The sequence below is a fragment of the Carcharodon carcharias genome, chromosome 9 (assembly GCF_017639515.1).
Source record: "Carcharodon carcharias isolate sCarCar2 chromosome 9, sCarCar2.pri, whole genome shotgun sequence".
Taxonomy (NCBI): Eukaryota; Metazoa; Chordata; class Chondrichthyes; order Lamniformes; family Lamnidae; genus Carcharodon; species Carcharodon carcharias.
The window spans coordinates 120,638,994-120,655,556 of NC_054475.1; positions in this window are offsets into that span (position 1 = coordinate 120,638,994).

Genomic DNA, 16,563 nt, shown 5'->3' on the forward strand with positions numbered 1-16,563 from the left:
GTAATGGAGATGGCAAGGATCCAGAGGGAATCGGGCATAGTTGCTGAATGATGGGGTCAAAGCTTGTTGTGGAAGATTAGATTTTCATGTGGGGAATGTTAGACTGGGGATCCAGAGTAAATTGAGTTGAGAAGGGTGTGGGAAGCCTGGAGGTATTTGAAAACAAGTTAAAAAATTTCTGAAGTCACCAAACTGCGTAATAGTGTGCCAGTGGAAAGTGAACTTGGGATGATGACAGCATGTGACTTTTTATGCATGAGGAAGCAGTTATGGTATTTTTACAAAGTTATGGCTTGTGAAGGATTCAGCTATTGAGGCCAACTGGGAAAGTCAAAACTCATGGACCAAGATGTAGGTGGCAGTAGTGGAGAGGTGGAATGGAGGTGAGCTTACAGCAGAGGGTGAAGAAAGTAATCTTGGTATCTGAGCATATATGAAGCTGACTAGGGGTTTAGAAGTACAACAAAGATCTGGCTCCTGATCCAGCCTGAGATAATGTGTTTGATTGAGCTAAAGAAACAATGAGGATGGCTTCGGTTTTGTCAAGAGTTGGAAATATTGGCTCATCCATTGCCATCCAGTGCACACAATGCACCAATTCAAATCATATCAAAATGCCATTCCCTCGGTGAAAATAGTATGAGACTCTTTCGGGCCATCTCTCTCTCTCTCTGAATGAAGCTTTGTCAAAACACACTTTGGGGTTAAATAACTGTAGATTGTTGCTGCTCTTAATTTTATGAAAGGAGATGTAACTACACAGTAGCACAGGCAGAACTACATCAAAAAAATATACACTGTAACCTCTCCAGTCCAGAAAGCTCCGGACAAAATCATTCCTGGATTTTAGAATTTTCTGGATTATAGAATGATGTTCGATTGCCTAACCACATGTGTGTGAATCGCAAAACACTGTAGATATAGATATAGATATAGAAGCATAAAACAGTAAAAAATCATTATAAAACAGTAATAAAAATTGCTTTACTTATCCAACTATCATATCTTCCATTTTCTACTCCCAAAGTACCATTCTAAAATGATCCCATGAGTTGCTTGGGTCTGCTCAAAGAATTTCCGCACAACTGGTTTCCATACAATAGATTTCTGCTTTGGAGAGGGTACAGTGCATTACAGGGGCAGACAAATTTCCTTTACAATTACTAGTCCCAATTTATTTTTCCTGCAAGCCTTAACTTCGATAGAACTCTAATTTCTTGAAAGAATCCACGGACTGATGGAAGTGGAGAGAAACATTCAAAGGATCATGAAGGATTTTTTGTAATTCAAAATCGGGGTCAGATACATTATTTTATAAGGAAAACAACTCAGTGGAGTATTTTGAAGAATTATTTCAACTCAATTGTTCAAAACAAAAGACCCAAGGTTTGGATTGCATTAACTGCTCAATGATCTCATGCTGATTGTGGAGTCTTGCTGTGTATAAATTGATTGATGTGTTTGCCTACAAAACGACAGACTTCAAATGTAATTCATTAATGCAAAATAATTGAGCTCTTCTGAGATAGCTCCTAAATGCAAATATTTTGCCATGCCCAAAAGACATAAAAGACACCATAAACTGTGTAAATCAAGCCTTACTTGCTGTATTTTTTAAAATGGACTTTGCCAAAAACATAGCTGCTACAGGTCACATGATTTTCAAGTTGGCTAAAGTTCCAGAAACTTCCAACAGTAATTAAGGACAAAGCTCAACCTTCATCCTTGTGGAATCTCACACCTATCATTGTCTGGATCTGTAACAATCAATGAAACAAGTGTTATGACATGGCAGATGATGTGTCCCAGGTGGACCAATTCCATAAGGGAAATGTATGGTTTTGCAATTTGTACTTATTATGAGGTGTGTGCACTGAATTCAGAAGTAATAAGTCCCTTAAGACATTTAGAGATTTTAAAAATTAAATTAAGATACTTATGAACAAAATAAAACTACATAAGATTCCATAATAACTCCTAAAATTCCTAATTAACCTGATCTCCAGTTACACTCCCTTTAAGGCAATGGTACACAATAGATTTTAGATTTGCAACAAACTCAGCAAGTTAACACAATACCCTAGACAGTGGAATTCCAAATGTTTTTTTCTCCAGCTTCAGTTTCATTAGATAGCAGACTTTTGCACAAATGCAGGTGGAGGCTTCATTAAGGCTATTTCATACACTTCTGTTAGATCTTACATGGCCTTCTGATGCATAACCTTTCATTCTCCTTTATATATGTTTCTCTGTTTTCAATATGTAAATTATATTGTTCCATATGTCTTTGAAACTGTATCTTCCTCATAATATAAAAACTTGCCACTATATATTGTCAGTAACCTTTGGGAAAAAAATAAACACATTCCTTAGCCTTGCTTATCTAGCTAGTTGTAAACAGACTAAGATCCCTTTGAAATCCAAATATCCCTTCATTTATCTAAAAATGAAAATTCCCTTCACACCTTACATGCTAAGCCAGCATCCATGTTTATTCATTAGCATGTCAATCACCTAGCTTCTTATGATGATTTAAAACTTGCAGTCTGCTTGACTACAAAATGTAATTAAATTACACAAAGACCCAACTATCTTACGCCCAGAAACCTACTTCACAATAAACCAGAAAAAGTATTATGAAAAAATGTTAGTTTCATGCCACAAGGGAGCAGCAGATGGCCTGTCTCCCCAGCCTGGATTTACAACAGAGAGCCATCAAAACTCATTATACCAGCGGAAGTGCTAACAACCACCATCATCTCCTTAGGCGAACAATTGATTTTGACCAGAGACATTGAAACTGATTGTTCACCTGAAACTGACTCATCAATAGACAACACCACATGACCTAAGCTCCCTTTGCCTTTGGCAAGTTTTAATGTTACATTTCGGGACTCTCAGGGCAGTCTGCTGTTAAACATCCAGCCTGTCAACACCAAATCTGGACTCCAGGCTGACAACTAAGCCAGCCTCGAGTCTAAACCTCCTTGAAGCCTGGTTCTCTGGGAGGTTCCTGCCATCATCTATAGAGTGGACCAAGTCTCTGGATACCAACATCATCTTGCTGCACCGTCATCAACTTTGAAGGAATTCGGCAACTCCTGCTTTCAGCTAGCTGAACCCACCTGAACTTTAATTCCTACATGAAAGAGCCCTCACAGGACTCTGACATTCATGTGGATTAATATCCATATCTTGCGTTCTTTTTTTAGTTCCTAGTTGTCAAACTCTTTTCTTTCCTGTTTCCTTCGCGTGTGTGTGTGTGTGTGTGTGTGTGTGTGTGTGTGTGTGTGTGCTTGTTTGTGTCTGGGTGTGTGCATGTTTGTGTGTAGTTGTGACGAATTATGAAATTATGGGTTTGAATTTATGAATAAACAATATTTCTGATTTAGCCTTAAAGAGAGTTTGCTGTGACTCACTTTAAAATTGACCTGACAAACAGAGGGCTTGTGGAAACATGCCACAGCCTATTTCAAAAATTAAAACACCTCTGCTTACAGACAGGCAGCAAGAAAAATAAAGGAGTTCAGTTTGCCTCTCTCCCTTGTCTGTAACACTTGCCTCCCATTCACATCTCCTTTCCATTTATCAATCAAATCAGAGACAGACATTGTTTGAGGAGACAACTATGAAAATATATTTGAAATATATGAAATTGATGCATATGGCTATTGAGGCTGAATCACATGTAAAATTAAGCTGTAAAGTACTACAAATCCTACAAAGCATGATCTCCCTCGGAAATGTGTTCCTGATCTTGCTGCATATTCATGACATATAATAGATAATCAGATCTTTATAAAGTCAAATGAAACCCCATGCTTTCAGGATTCTATTCATTTCAAGGGTAGATTTTGGAATAATCATTAATCATGCAAGAGCACAAAATTTCCTATTATAAATGTGGAACCTAAACAAAATAAGAATACAGATTTGGAATTCTCTCCCCCAAAAGGCTATGGATGCTGGGAAAATTGGAGGAACACAGGAACATAGGAATATGAGTAGGCCATTCAGCCGATCATGCCTGTTCCACTATTCAATTAGATCATGGCTGATCATCTACCTCAATACCACTTTCCCACCCATCTCCGTATTCCATGATGTTATTAGAATCCAGAAATCCATCAATTTCTGTTTTGAACGTTGGGTAGGATCATCTCAGATTTGCAGTAAGTGTGGTAGTGGGTGGGAAGAGTGACATTTTACCTGCCGGCCGCGGTGACGGCTTCTCACGTTGTATTGGCCTAAATCCACTGGATTAATTATGCATTCCCAGGAAATACGCTTTTTCCATGGCAGGCGGGCTCTCAATTGCCTGCCATGCCATCACCTTGCCTCTTCACATTGCCCGGCGCCACATTTAAAGTACAGCTGTGCGCACACCTCTCAGTGTTTCCAGCCCAGGGCTGCCGCATGGAAGACAGGATGGCCCCGCAAAGCAAAAGGACTGCAGCTTCCCACTACAGTGGCACGTCCCTCAAGCTCCTTTTGAACACTGTGGAGGCCCACCATGATATCCTCTACCCCCGGTCTGCCCACAGGATGGGCAGCTGCATCACCAATCCAGCATGGGAAGCAGTGGTAGCAGTGGTCAGCGCCAATGCCCTGAAAAAGTGGACAGCTCTTACAGGGGCACTCTTGTCATCACTCTCAACTCACGCACTCAAAAACCCATCACTCATCCACAGGGATCTCAAGGGGCATCACCACTAATTCTCAGATACACCCTCACATCGCTATCAGGCCCATACCTTCTCAAACACACATCCTCATCCTGTCCACGGCTCCGCTCACCACACAAACATTCCACGCAGTGCCATGTGTCCTGTTCACACTCTCTCCATCTGTTTTCATGCAGGAGAGGCCTGCTCACATCAGCAGGGAGAGGACCCAGGCCGGGAGGTGGAGTGACCCACATTAGGCCCTTCACTCACTTTGAGGTGTTGCCATCTTGCTGGCTGGTGAGGACGTGGACTGTGCTTGTGGCGACAGTCAGGTCGACGGCGAACGCCCACGTGAGGTCCTGCGCCACATCAACTCTCTCTCAATGCAAATGTGAGTGCTCGCTCTCTCTTGCTTTTGGTTCTGCTGCCATGCATCAATCATCTCTACTTTGTTTCACAGGGAGCTCTGCCAAGCGACCAACACCCTTTGCCAACCAGTCCCTCAGCTCCATCCAGGTCCTCACCTCCAGCCAAGATGACCCCCTCCTCCATTGAAGAGCTGGAAATAAGCAGCCTGGAAGACCCGTCACAGCGCTTACCCACACCCTCCACCAGCGCAGAGACATACATCTCAGTGAGACCTAGATCTAGAGCAGGTTTGAGTTCACAATCTGGTGGCCACAGCATGGAAGCATGTCCGCAGCAGGTGGAGGCAGGTTCAGCCGAGCACCCGGCACTCGGATGGCTGCTGAGGAAGAGGCAACTGTGAGGCCTGAGTCAGATAATGGGACTCTGGATTTGGCCTTCCAACTCATCCTGGAGAGTCAACAGAAATTGGGGCATCATGCAGAGCTGTTGGAAGCCCTCAACAAAGAGCCTGCAAGCCAGAGGAGTGCGTCGGCTTCCTCTCTGATGAAGTGGTGCCCACATGTGCTTGTATGAAGGTCTCCATGGAGAGGATAGTGGACGCCATGGGGACCTTGGTCCAGCAGAATGTGAAGATGTTTGCAGACCTGCACTCCATCGCAGGAGCCATGGTGAGTTCCTGGGTGAGAGGAAAACAGGGCACCTCAACGTCCCTCAAGGTGCTCTTTCCCCTCAAGAAGTCAGGCCGGGGTCCCTGAGCACCCGAAGGGAGGAAGAGCAGCAGCTGACATCCTGGGTCATCCACACAGGAATTTCAGAGGCTGTCCCCTCCCTCCGAGTCCCCTTTGCCTGTGACCCCCTCAATCCCTGTCACCACAGAGAGAGCAGCTGGCCCACAAATGATTCTGGAGGGAGTACTGTGTGTGTGGCAGGGTCTATTGGAGCCTCGTGCAAGCATTATTCCATGAACGAGGATCCTTCACATATCACACTCACCTCAATGTCCTGAGCATTTTCAATGCTGCCTGCTGGGGTTCATTTTCAGTTGTCCATCTGAGCTGAACTGCGTCTCCATCCATCTAATGATCACACTCCCATGCAGCACCTGATCTCACCCACCGCGACTGACATTTCACTTTCGATTTAGGATTCGCTTTTCCATCAACTCCCCTATCTTTTCCCCTCCCCCAGTCATCCATTTCCTTTCCCCCATCACTGTTGACCCCTCTGGAATCACTTCCACCTCCCCTCCGTGACCTACCAGCCACAGCCCTTTTCCTTCAGGGGCATCCAGGTGAACGTGCATGTTCCCTTCCTTCCCAAAAATCCCACCTCCATCCACATTCACCTCCCCAACCTCCTCCTTCCCACGCCTAGGGTCCCATGTCTGCCTCCGAATCATCACCACCCACATCCGCCATCTCTTCTACTGCTACCATTGAACCCTCACCCTCCCACATTACCGCCACACCCTGCCCTTAATCATTCTCACCATTCCCTCATACCATGCCCACCCTCAGTTCACTCCCCAGAAGGCAGTAATGGAGTCATCAAGGCCCTCCCTTTCATGTTCACCTGGACATCCCCATCTCCGGACTCCTTCCCCTTTTGGAACCCCTTCCCCCCACACCGGACTCACATTCCCTTGGTCCTCCCCCACCACCGGATTCCAGCCCTGCTAAGTCCTTTCCCTTTCCTGACTCCTTCAGACACCCTTACTTCTTCCTCCAGCCTTACTCCCTCCCCTCTCCGCACTTCTTCCTCCTTCCAAACTCCTTCCCTTACTCATTCCACCCTCCCTGTCCTCTGCCCTGTTACCCTCTCCTCCCCATACTCCCTCCCACCAACCTCTACCCACAACATTTTCAATCCCCCCAGCCAACCTCACCCCATCCCGACACCTTTATTCCCCGCCTCCCAACCTCACCCCATTCTAACACCTCTTCCTCTCCCAGTCGACCCTAGACCTTCCTCCCCCACCCCTGGTACATCTTCCTCTCCGAAACACAGCTGGACATTCCTCTCCACCCCCTCGACCATCATCCACCGTGAGCAGACCCTCAATGGTGACTTTCCAACTTCCGTGAGCTTCTTCGCAGCAGAACCATGTCCATGAGAATCCACCCAGCATGCCATGGACATTCGTCCAGCTGTTGTTGCTGTCAGGCTCCAGCATCTTCTGCTCTTTGGATGTCCGCGATATGGTCAAGGCCTTGGCAGTAAGTCCCAACTTCTGCACGTCACACTTATCAAAACGTGTTCTGCACTGCGTGCAATCACACCGATGTGGACAGACAATCCAGGGGTGGGGGGTGGGGAGGGTGGTTCTGGCAGGTTGGCCTTATAATGATATGCAGATGTATTTCTGTAAAGTTCTCGATGTCTAATGGTGGGGAATGGGATCCACCATCAACAGGCTTAGTGGACGATCACAAACTGGTTTCACAATGTCATGAAGCTGATTTTCTGGCCTTCTTGCCATATTGTCCACTCATGCCGCCAAGCATGCCTGACACCAGCGAGCACGGAAAATTCCACCCATGGTCAATGGTTGACCTTCCACTCTGAAGTAGAGAATTCCAAAGAATTACCATCCTAAGTGAAAAAATACCCCCCTCATCTCAATCTTAATAGGCCTACCCCTTATCCTGAGATTATGCCCCCTGGTTTTAGATTCACCGGTCAGGGGAAACATCTTATCTACATCCACCCTGTCATGTCCTGCAAGAATTTGTAAGTTTCAATAAGGTCACGCGTAATTCTTTGAATCTCAAGGGTATACAGACCCAATATCTCATCATAAGACAATCCCACCATCCCAGGGTTTAATCTGGTGAAGCTCCACTGAATTTCCTCTATGGTGAGTATATCCTTCCTTAGATAAGGGGACCAAAACTGTACACAATACTCCAGGCAAAGTCTCACCAAAGCTCTATACAACCGCAACAAGACAACTAGTCAAATCCCCTCACAATGAAAGCCAACATACCATTCGCCTTCCTATTGTTTTTGCTGTACCTGCATGCTAACTTTTAGTGAGTCATGAACAAGGCAACCCATGCCCCTTTGGACACGCGCACTTCCCAACCTTTCACCATTTAAGAAATATTCTGTCTTTCTGTTTTTTCTACCAAGTTGAATAACTTCACATTTATTCACATTATATTTCATCTGCCATGTTCCAGCCCATTCACTTAGCCTGCCCAAGTCCTCTTGAAGCCTCCTTGCATCCTCCCCACAACGTTCATTCCCACCTAGTTTGGTGTTATCAGCAAATTTGGAAATATTACAATTGGTCCCCATATCGAAATCATTCATATAGATTGCAAATGGCTGTGGACCTAGCAGTAATCCTTGTGGTAACCCAATAGTAACAGCCTGCTGTCCTGAGAATTATGTTTATTCCTGTCCTCTGCTTTGTTAACCAATTCTCAATCCATTCTAGTATATTTCCCCCAATCACATGCGCTCTAATTTTATTTACAAACCTCCTATGTGGGACCTTAGCAAAAACCTTCTAAAAATCCAAATACACCACATCCACTAGTTCTCCTTGGTCAATGCTACAAGTAATATCCTCAAAAAACTCCAAGTTTGACAAACATGATTTCCCTTTCATAAATCCATGTTGACTCTGCCCAATTTTCCCTTTCTTCTCTAAATGTCCATTTATCACATCCATTCTAACATTTTTCCCTACTACTGACATTAAACCAACAGGTCTGTAATTCTTCATTCTTCTTCTTCCTCCCTTCTTAAACAGTGGGGTTACATTTTCCACTTTCCAGTCAGCTGGAGGCTTCCCAGAATATATAAGGAGGACTTTTTTGAGGATATTACTTGTAGCATTGACAAAGGAGAACTAGTGGATGTGGTGTATTTGGATTTTTAGAAGGTTTTTGCTAAGGTTCGTAAATTAACCACCAATTCCATTATCCCTCTAGCCACCTCTGGATGAAGTTCATCTGATCCTGGTGATTTATCAATCTTCAATCCAGAACTGCCAAGACTGAGATAAACAGAGTTTTGTTGGGTAAGAGGAGCAAGGAATGTGGAGCAAAGGCAGGAAAATGGTGTTGAGGTACAGAGCAGCCAACTGAATAGAAATCTCCAGGGACTGAAATGGCCTACTCCTGTTCTTTATATTCCTATGCAAACTAATTTCTCTGGCAGATAGTACAATGGGATAAATTTCTTCAGGCTTCCTCCCGTTCCACGGTTGTAGCTTTGGAGGAAGTTGAATGGTAACCCCGACCATAAGCACAAATGGATTTTCCAATGGGTGCCTCCCAAAGTTACGACAGAGGATACGCAGAAGCCCTGATGATGATCCCCCGCAAATAATTCCACATGTATGCACATTACTAAAGACTCAGTAGCATCATCAGCAAGAAAGGTCAAAAATGAAATCATAATCTGAGAGATGTTTTGGATCAGTAAGTTTGCTGAAAGGTTTATAAGTAGTTAGTGTAGTGCTCTGTGGTGAAACTTGGATAACAAAAATCATTCAATTGATGGATCAAAATGTCACACTACAATAAACACCAAAACATTGATTATGAAACAATATCAACACTATAAAAAGAAGCAGTGTGGAATGACAACCAGTAGAGAGTTATAAAGATGGGGTGAGTGCAAGACTTCAAACTTCTGTGTTGCTGATGAGTCTTATTGAAATGGTGCACAACCTGGTCAAACCAATGGTGACAAGCAAGGCAAAAGAGGCAATGAAGATTAAGGCCGGAATTAAAATCAGACTAACCTGTATGCCAAATTAAACATTTGATGAGACAGATTGGATGTAAAGAGACTAACTCTGGTGCTTGCAGATTCCCAGCTGTTCAAATTTCAATGGTAAATAATGGCAGCATCAATTGAAAGTGAGACCTCTGCATGTATTGGTATTATTTAGGCTTCTATATTCATGTGACGTGCTCATCATAAGCTTCAGGGAAATAACCCTTGGGATTTATACAGACAACATGTAAGGATTAACAATATTGAGTTAATCACCAAAGTAGTAGCATGACAGATTACTGGAGCCAAGTTAGACAAGATTGTGAATAGAATGCATCTGTATAAGTTATAAAAGCTCACACATCACTCTTCAGTCCAGTTATATGCTTCCAAGAATGGAGCTTGAAGACCAAATTAATGCAAAGAGAGGAAAAGGTTTATTGAGGTGGCCATGGTTGCAGGGTGTGAGCAGATGGACTGAGATAATGAAACAATGGCATCACCAAATACCAAGCAATGGCACTAAACCAACTGAGAGCGACATATGTGAATCTCCTCCTCCTCCATGCTCCAACCTCTCAAAAGACATGAGCTGAACAGGATGCTCTTCATACAAACAAAAAATCCAGCTTCAACCAGCCGTCCACATGTATGCACATTACTAAAGACTCGATAGCATCATCAGCAAGAAAGGTCAAAACTGAAATCATAATCTGAGAGAATGAGAAAGCTTACAGCTGCTTCCTAGTCCTCCAGATACAATACTGTAAACATCAGGGTTGGGAAAAACAGAAATCGAAGCTGTTCTGAATTCAGTAGCTTTGGCTACACTTGGCCAACAACTAGCTTGTATGTAAATTGGGTTTCCTGCTGGTTCCTTCATGAAGCCAGCAACAATAAGTAAATCAGAGTTACACATCAGGTAGACTTGTCCTGCCAACTGCAACTCTATCTGAGCGGGGAGGAAGGAGGAGGATAGTCGCTTGGAGCTTGACTGAAAAGTTATTCTGCTAGTCTTCTATGTGCAGTTATTGATGAAATAATAAAAATCTCCATTAGTATTTTGAGTAAATGATTCTTTCAACAGTTCAATCCTCTAACTTTGTATACAGTATAAACATTAGATTGTTAGATCAGATGAACAATTCCAACAATCACATCAAAATATATCTAATATTAACTATTTGTCACACCGCAATCTATCTAGTACAATGCAAAACCACACTTTAATTTTCATTGGAATGCTAGAAGCTATAATCAGTTTCCCCACATTAAGTCAGAGGGTCCCATCTGACATCCATTGTATTAAGTAAATAGAAAATGTGAATTAAAAAATTGGTTCACACCTCTTTCTGGGTGTGGTAGGGTTCATGATTCGTGATCTGCTCCTGGCCCAGTCCCATTGAGGCAGGCAGCACTCAATCTTTGTGTTGTTGCCTCCACATTTCCATGATCATGCTGCTGGCTGGTTGCCTGCACAACAAGAGGCTTAACAGTGTGAGGGGCTTGGCATGTGTTGCAGCTACTCTCCAGCTTTTAAAGATAGCCTTAAAGATAGCCCTCTTAAAGGGAAGCTACAATTCATCAAAGGAGACTGCTGCTGACTGCCAGTGCTGTAATTAGGGACAAGGCAATGGAACACCAGGGCAGAGAGCAGCCTCTGCTGTTCATAAATGCGGTGCTAAAGGCCTTAGACACAGAAATTGACAGTCCTGTTTCTGCAGATGGCCAGCTAGCCTTCAAAGAACACCTTCCAAAGGGAATGAGAGCACTTGGCCAGGGAGGTCAATGCAAGGAGTTTGGCCCTGAGGAAGTCGGCAGTGCCACAGGGAGTGTAATGACCTCATGTAGATGGTCAAAGTGGGTGCTTGCATCTTCACATGACATCTCATACCCACCACACTGCCAACATCTCGTGTTGTTCAATGTACCACAACTTGATCATTCACATAACAGCGGTCTCCAACAGTAAGGACTCACACTTAACATTCAGATGTTTCACCTCACCCTTGCACACCTACCAGTGCTGCCAGCCTCACACCCATATCTCAGAGCCTCTCCATACCTCCAGCTATTCAGCTCTGACAGACATCACCCAAATCTCGTGCTACGCGATCACTGAAATTCTTTCTCCTCTCTTGCAGGACAGTGGCACAAAAGAGAAGGGAGCAGCAGAGAGGCAGTGGGACCAGGCATTTCTCCATCTCCTGAGCCCGACAGAAGAGATGATATTCTGAATCATGGGGCTGATGATGACAGAGCCTGAAGCATCTGGCATGACCAAGAACACAGCCCATTTCAACTCCCAGCTCATCCTCGTCCTGCAATCTGGCATGATGTGCAAGCTACAGATGCTGTGGCCATGGACCTTTTGCTTTCCTCCTCAATCTCTTCTCTCATCCCAAGTGTCCTCTGCTGATTTTCTATTTCAGACACTGAAAAACTGCCAACTTCCCCACCACGACAGCTCCAGGAAGAGTGAGACCAATCCCACATCAATGATGAGGAAACACCATCGTTTGATCTGACAGTCATAGCTATCAGCTCAGATATTGACATAATATGTACCCTAGAGGCTGGTACAGAGTCAGGATCTGCAAGTGGAGAGTCATTTAGCAGCCAAGCAAGAGCAGGGGGGAAGAGTAGTGTCTGTTCACTGGAGGGTGAAGTCGCAGCTCAAACAACACTCAAGAATCTTGACACCATCCAGGACAAAGCAGCCTGCTTGATTGGCATCCCATTCCCAAACAATCACTCCCTCCACCACCGACGCATATTGGCAGCAGTGTGTACCATCTATAAAATGCACTGCACAAACTCACCTAAGCTCCTTAGACAGCCCCTTCTAAACCCACAACCACTACCATCTAGAAGGACACAGGTAGCAGATACATGGGAACACCACCACCTGGAAGTTTTGTTCCAAGTCACTCACCATTCTGATTTGGAAGGATATCACGTTCCTTCTCTGTCGCTGGGTCAAAATCCTGGAACTCCCCTCCTAACAGCATTGTGGGTGTACCTACACCACATGGACTGCAGCGGCTCAAGAAGGCAGCTCACCACCACCTTCTCAAAGGCAATTAGGACTGGGCAATGAATGCTGGCCTAGCCTGCGACGCCCACATTCTGTGAATGAATAAAAACAATAGGCAGGTTCTACTTGTGAACTCAGACAAGGATTTCAATGGGGAGGCGTACAGGAGAAACATTGAAGATGATTCACACCAAGGTGCTTGATGCATTGACATGCTTGCCAAACAGCCTCCTATCACTGTCAAGGGGTACTGAAGAGCCCAACCTGAATGTGGCAGAGAGCACAGCTTGGAGCCCATCCTTTCCATTGTGGAAGTGTTGGCCAACTCTATGACAATACTAGCAGACCCAGGTGTAATGCAATGTCTGCTGGCCACTGTCTCAGACTCCAATACATCACAGGCAGATGCCAAGAAAATGTCTCAGTGCTGCATTGAAAGCTCAGACAGAGATCATCAGATTTATGCTTATTGCCATGCAGGATCAGACTGTCATCATTGCTGTAGATCAGCAAGTGAACATGTAGGCTTTCAAAGTCATCCAACAATCTGTGTACCAGTGGATTATGAGGTTTGCTGAGGTGTTGTCACATGGGAGTGACAGTGGCACTGTGAAGCACGAATCTACTGTCCTCTCAAATATGACAGCAATTGTATTCCCACTACTGCCACTCCACTAGTACCCTTGCTGCTGCCTCTCAGCCAGCAAGCCCAGGCTGCTGCCACCTATGCCAAGGTGTTGCAGCCCAAAGCCAGGCCCTCAAGGGCCAGAGCTCCTCGAGGATATCCTGCAAGGCCACCTGCAGTTTTCTCCAGTGAAAGTCAAAAGCCTTTCATCGGCCATGCTGCAGCCGCTGGGGTAACACTGCATAGAAGCACTAGGTCAGGCAAAGAAACCCACATGACAAGCACTAAGGAATTACACAAGAGTGAATAGTTAATTTATGTTTGTATAATTGGATAAAGATGTTAAGGAAAAGTATTTTGTCAGTGTTTTTGCTATAATTTCCTAAAAACTGCTGGCATAGATCTGGACCCCTAAAAAAGTTTATTTGAGCTTGCTTGGATTGTTACTGACTGTTAGTGTTTCATAAAAAAGAGGAAAGACTTACATTAATGTAGCACTTTTCACAACTTCAGGACATCCCAAAGTGCTTCTTAACCAATATTTGAACACTTTGAAGTATAGTCACTGATGTAATGTAGAAAATAGAGCAGTCAATTTGCACACAGTATGTTCCCACAAACAGCAAAGTGATAATGACCAGAAAATCTGTTTTCTGTGATGTTCCTTCAAAATATTGCTATGGGATCTTTTACTTCCACTGGAGCAGGCTGATAGGGTCTAGGTTTAACATCTCACCTGAAAGTTGACACTCAGACACATTCCCTCAGTACCTTACTTGAGTGATGTCCTTGATTACTATGCTCAAGTCTCTGGACCAGGAGTTGAACCTAGAACCTTCTGACCCAGAGGTGAAAGTGCTACCAACTGCAGCAAAGTTGTTATGAACCTGGTAGAGACCAGCAACATGTTTATTGATTTTTACATAGAATCTGAAAACTCAGGTATTTGCTAAAATAATGAAGCCACAAGGGTTAAATCAAAAACATTTTACTAATTTTATTAATAACTACACTCTATCTTAAATGATTACATTAAAGATACCAGAATTACAATGAGCACAGTTACTTATTTTTTTTTAACTAAACTTAACTCAAATTTCCTTGTACACCCATTTGACTTACAGCCCCAAGTCTCAACTCAGATATTTATCAAAATTTGGAAGAATAACCACTTGGCCTGAGTACTGCTTCAAAAATTTGTTTAAGGGTTGAGATTTCTTAGGCCTTCCACTTATTTCTGTCAAGATATCTCCTTCAAGTCTCCTCCAACCATCCCACAGTTGTAGACTCCCAGTTCAATGCAGGCATAGCTAGCATTTTAAGTGTAGCCACCTCGGGTCAGAACTCTCTTGGTTCAAACATCCTTTAACTCTGGAGTCTTACATCTAAAACTCTCTCTCTTGACTATCCCTAAAGTATAACTCACTGTTAGGAGTCCTTCAGTTAACAATAGGTTTAAACTTTTTTAGCCAGCATATCAAACTTCAAATGTGCTCTGCTAGAAAAAGATATCCATTGCTCTATAGCCAGATTGTTCTAAAAACTAAAACTAAAATCTAAACACCCTGCTTAAGGCCAGTGTAACATCCACAATCTACTCACCCCTATAATTAACTTCTTGTGACCATTTGTTATCCTGCTGTGAACCTCCCAGACAACTTGGTCATATGATCACTCATTAGCAACCAGGTGCTTCACCAGAAATCAACTCTTAGAGAGACCATCACCTCATAAAATATAGATTTTTAAAATTTCCCCAAAGCACATGAACCATCACAGAGCTGACACACACTAACAGATTAACACACAGACAGAATATTTTTTTTCTCTCAGAGGGTTGTGAGTCTTTGGAATTGTCTGCCTCAAAAGACAGTGGAAGCAGGGTCTTTAAATATTTTTAAAGCAGAGGTAGATTGATTGTTGATTAACAAGGGGGTGAAAGATTATTGGAGGTAGGCAGGAATATGGGGTTGAGATTACATTCAGATCAGCCATGACCTTATTGAATGTCTGAGTAGGCTCGAGGGGCCGAGTGGCATACTCCCATTCCTAATTCATATATTCATATGTATGTATGTTTGTATGTTACATGTAATGATAGAGAGGTGGAAAAAATATTAAATAATTATTTCACTTGTATTCTCCAGGGAGATAGAGTCGGTAGACGTGACGTTAACATTAAATGATGAGATGATCAATAAGGTAAGTGCATTTAAAACGTAAAAAAAATATATTGAATAAATTAAATAAGCTCAAAGAGGGTAAATCCTCTGGTCTGGATGCATTTTATACACATCTTTTAAAAATAACCAGGGAAGAGATAGCAGAGGCATTACCATACATATTTAATAATTCATTAAAGAAAGGTGTAGTGCCAGAGGAGTGGCAGGTAGTTAATGTAATTCCTATGCATAGGGAGGACAGAACAAATCCAGGGAATCATAGACCAGTCAGCTTGATATTGGAGGTAGGAAAAATAATGGAATTTCTACTAAAGGAGAGAATAGAAGAACTTCTAGAAAACAAAAATACAATAACGAATAGCATGAATTTCAAAGGAAAAGAAATGCTTGATCAACCTTACTGATTCCTTTGAGAAGTAACAGAGACAGTAGACAATGATAATGCAGTACATATAATTTTTCTCAATTTTCGAAAGGCCTTCAGTAAGGTGCCCTATAATAATCTAATGAATAAAGTCAGAGAACGTGGAGTGAGGGATAAGCGGCAGAATAGGTTGCTAGCTGGCTTCAAGAAAGAAAGCAGAAAGTGACATTAAAGGGTAATTCAGGGTAGCAGAAAGTGGGAAGTGGTGTTCCATGAGGATCAGTGCTGAGACAAGTGCTGTTCACAATTTAAATTAACAATTTGTACTTTGGAATCAAAAGCACAATTTCTAAATTTGCAGGTGACACCAGATTGGGGAACAGTCAATGCTGAGAAGGATTGCAACAAATTATAGGACATTAATAATTATTAATAAATGTATTAATAATTAATAAATTATTTGCAGAAGAGGCAAATAATTGGCAAATTAAGTACAACACAGATGAATATGAGGTAGTACCCGTTAGCACGAAAAATGATGGGGTCGCTTATTATTTGGAAGGTGAAAATTTAGGTGGGGTAGA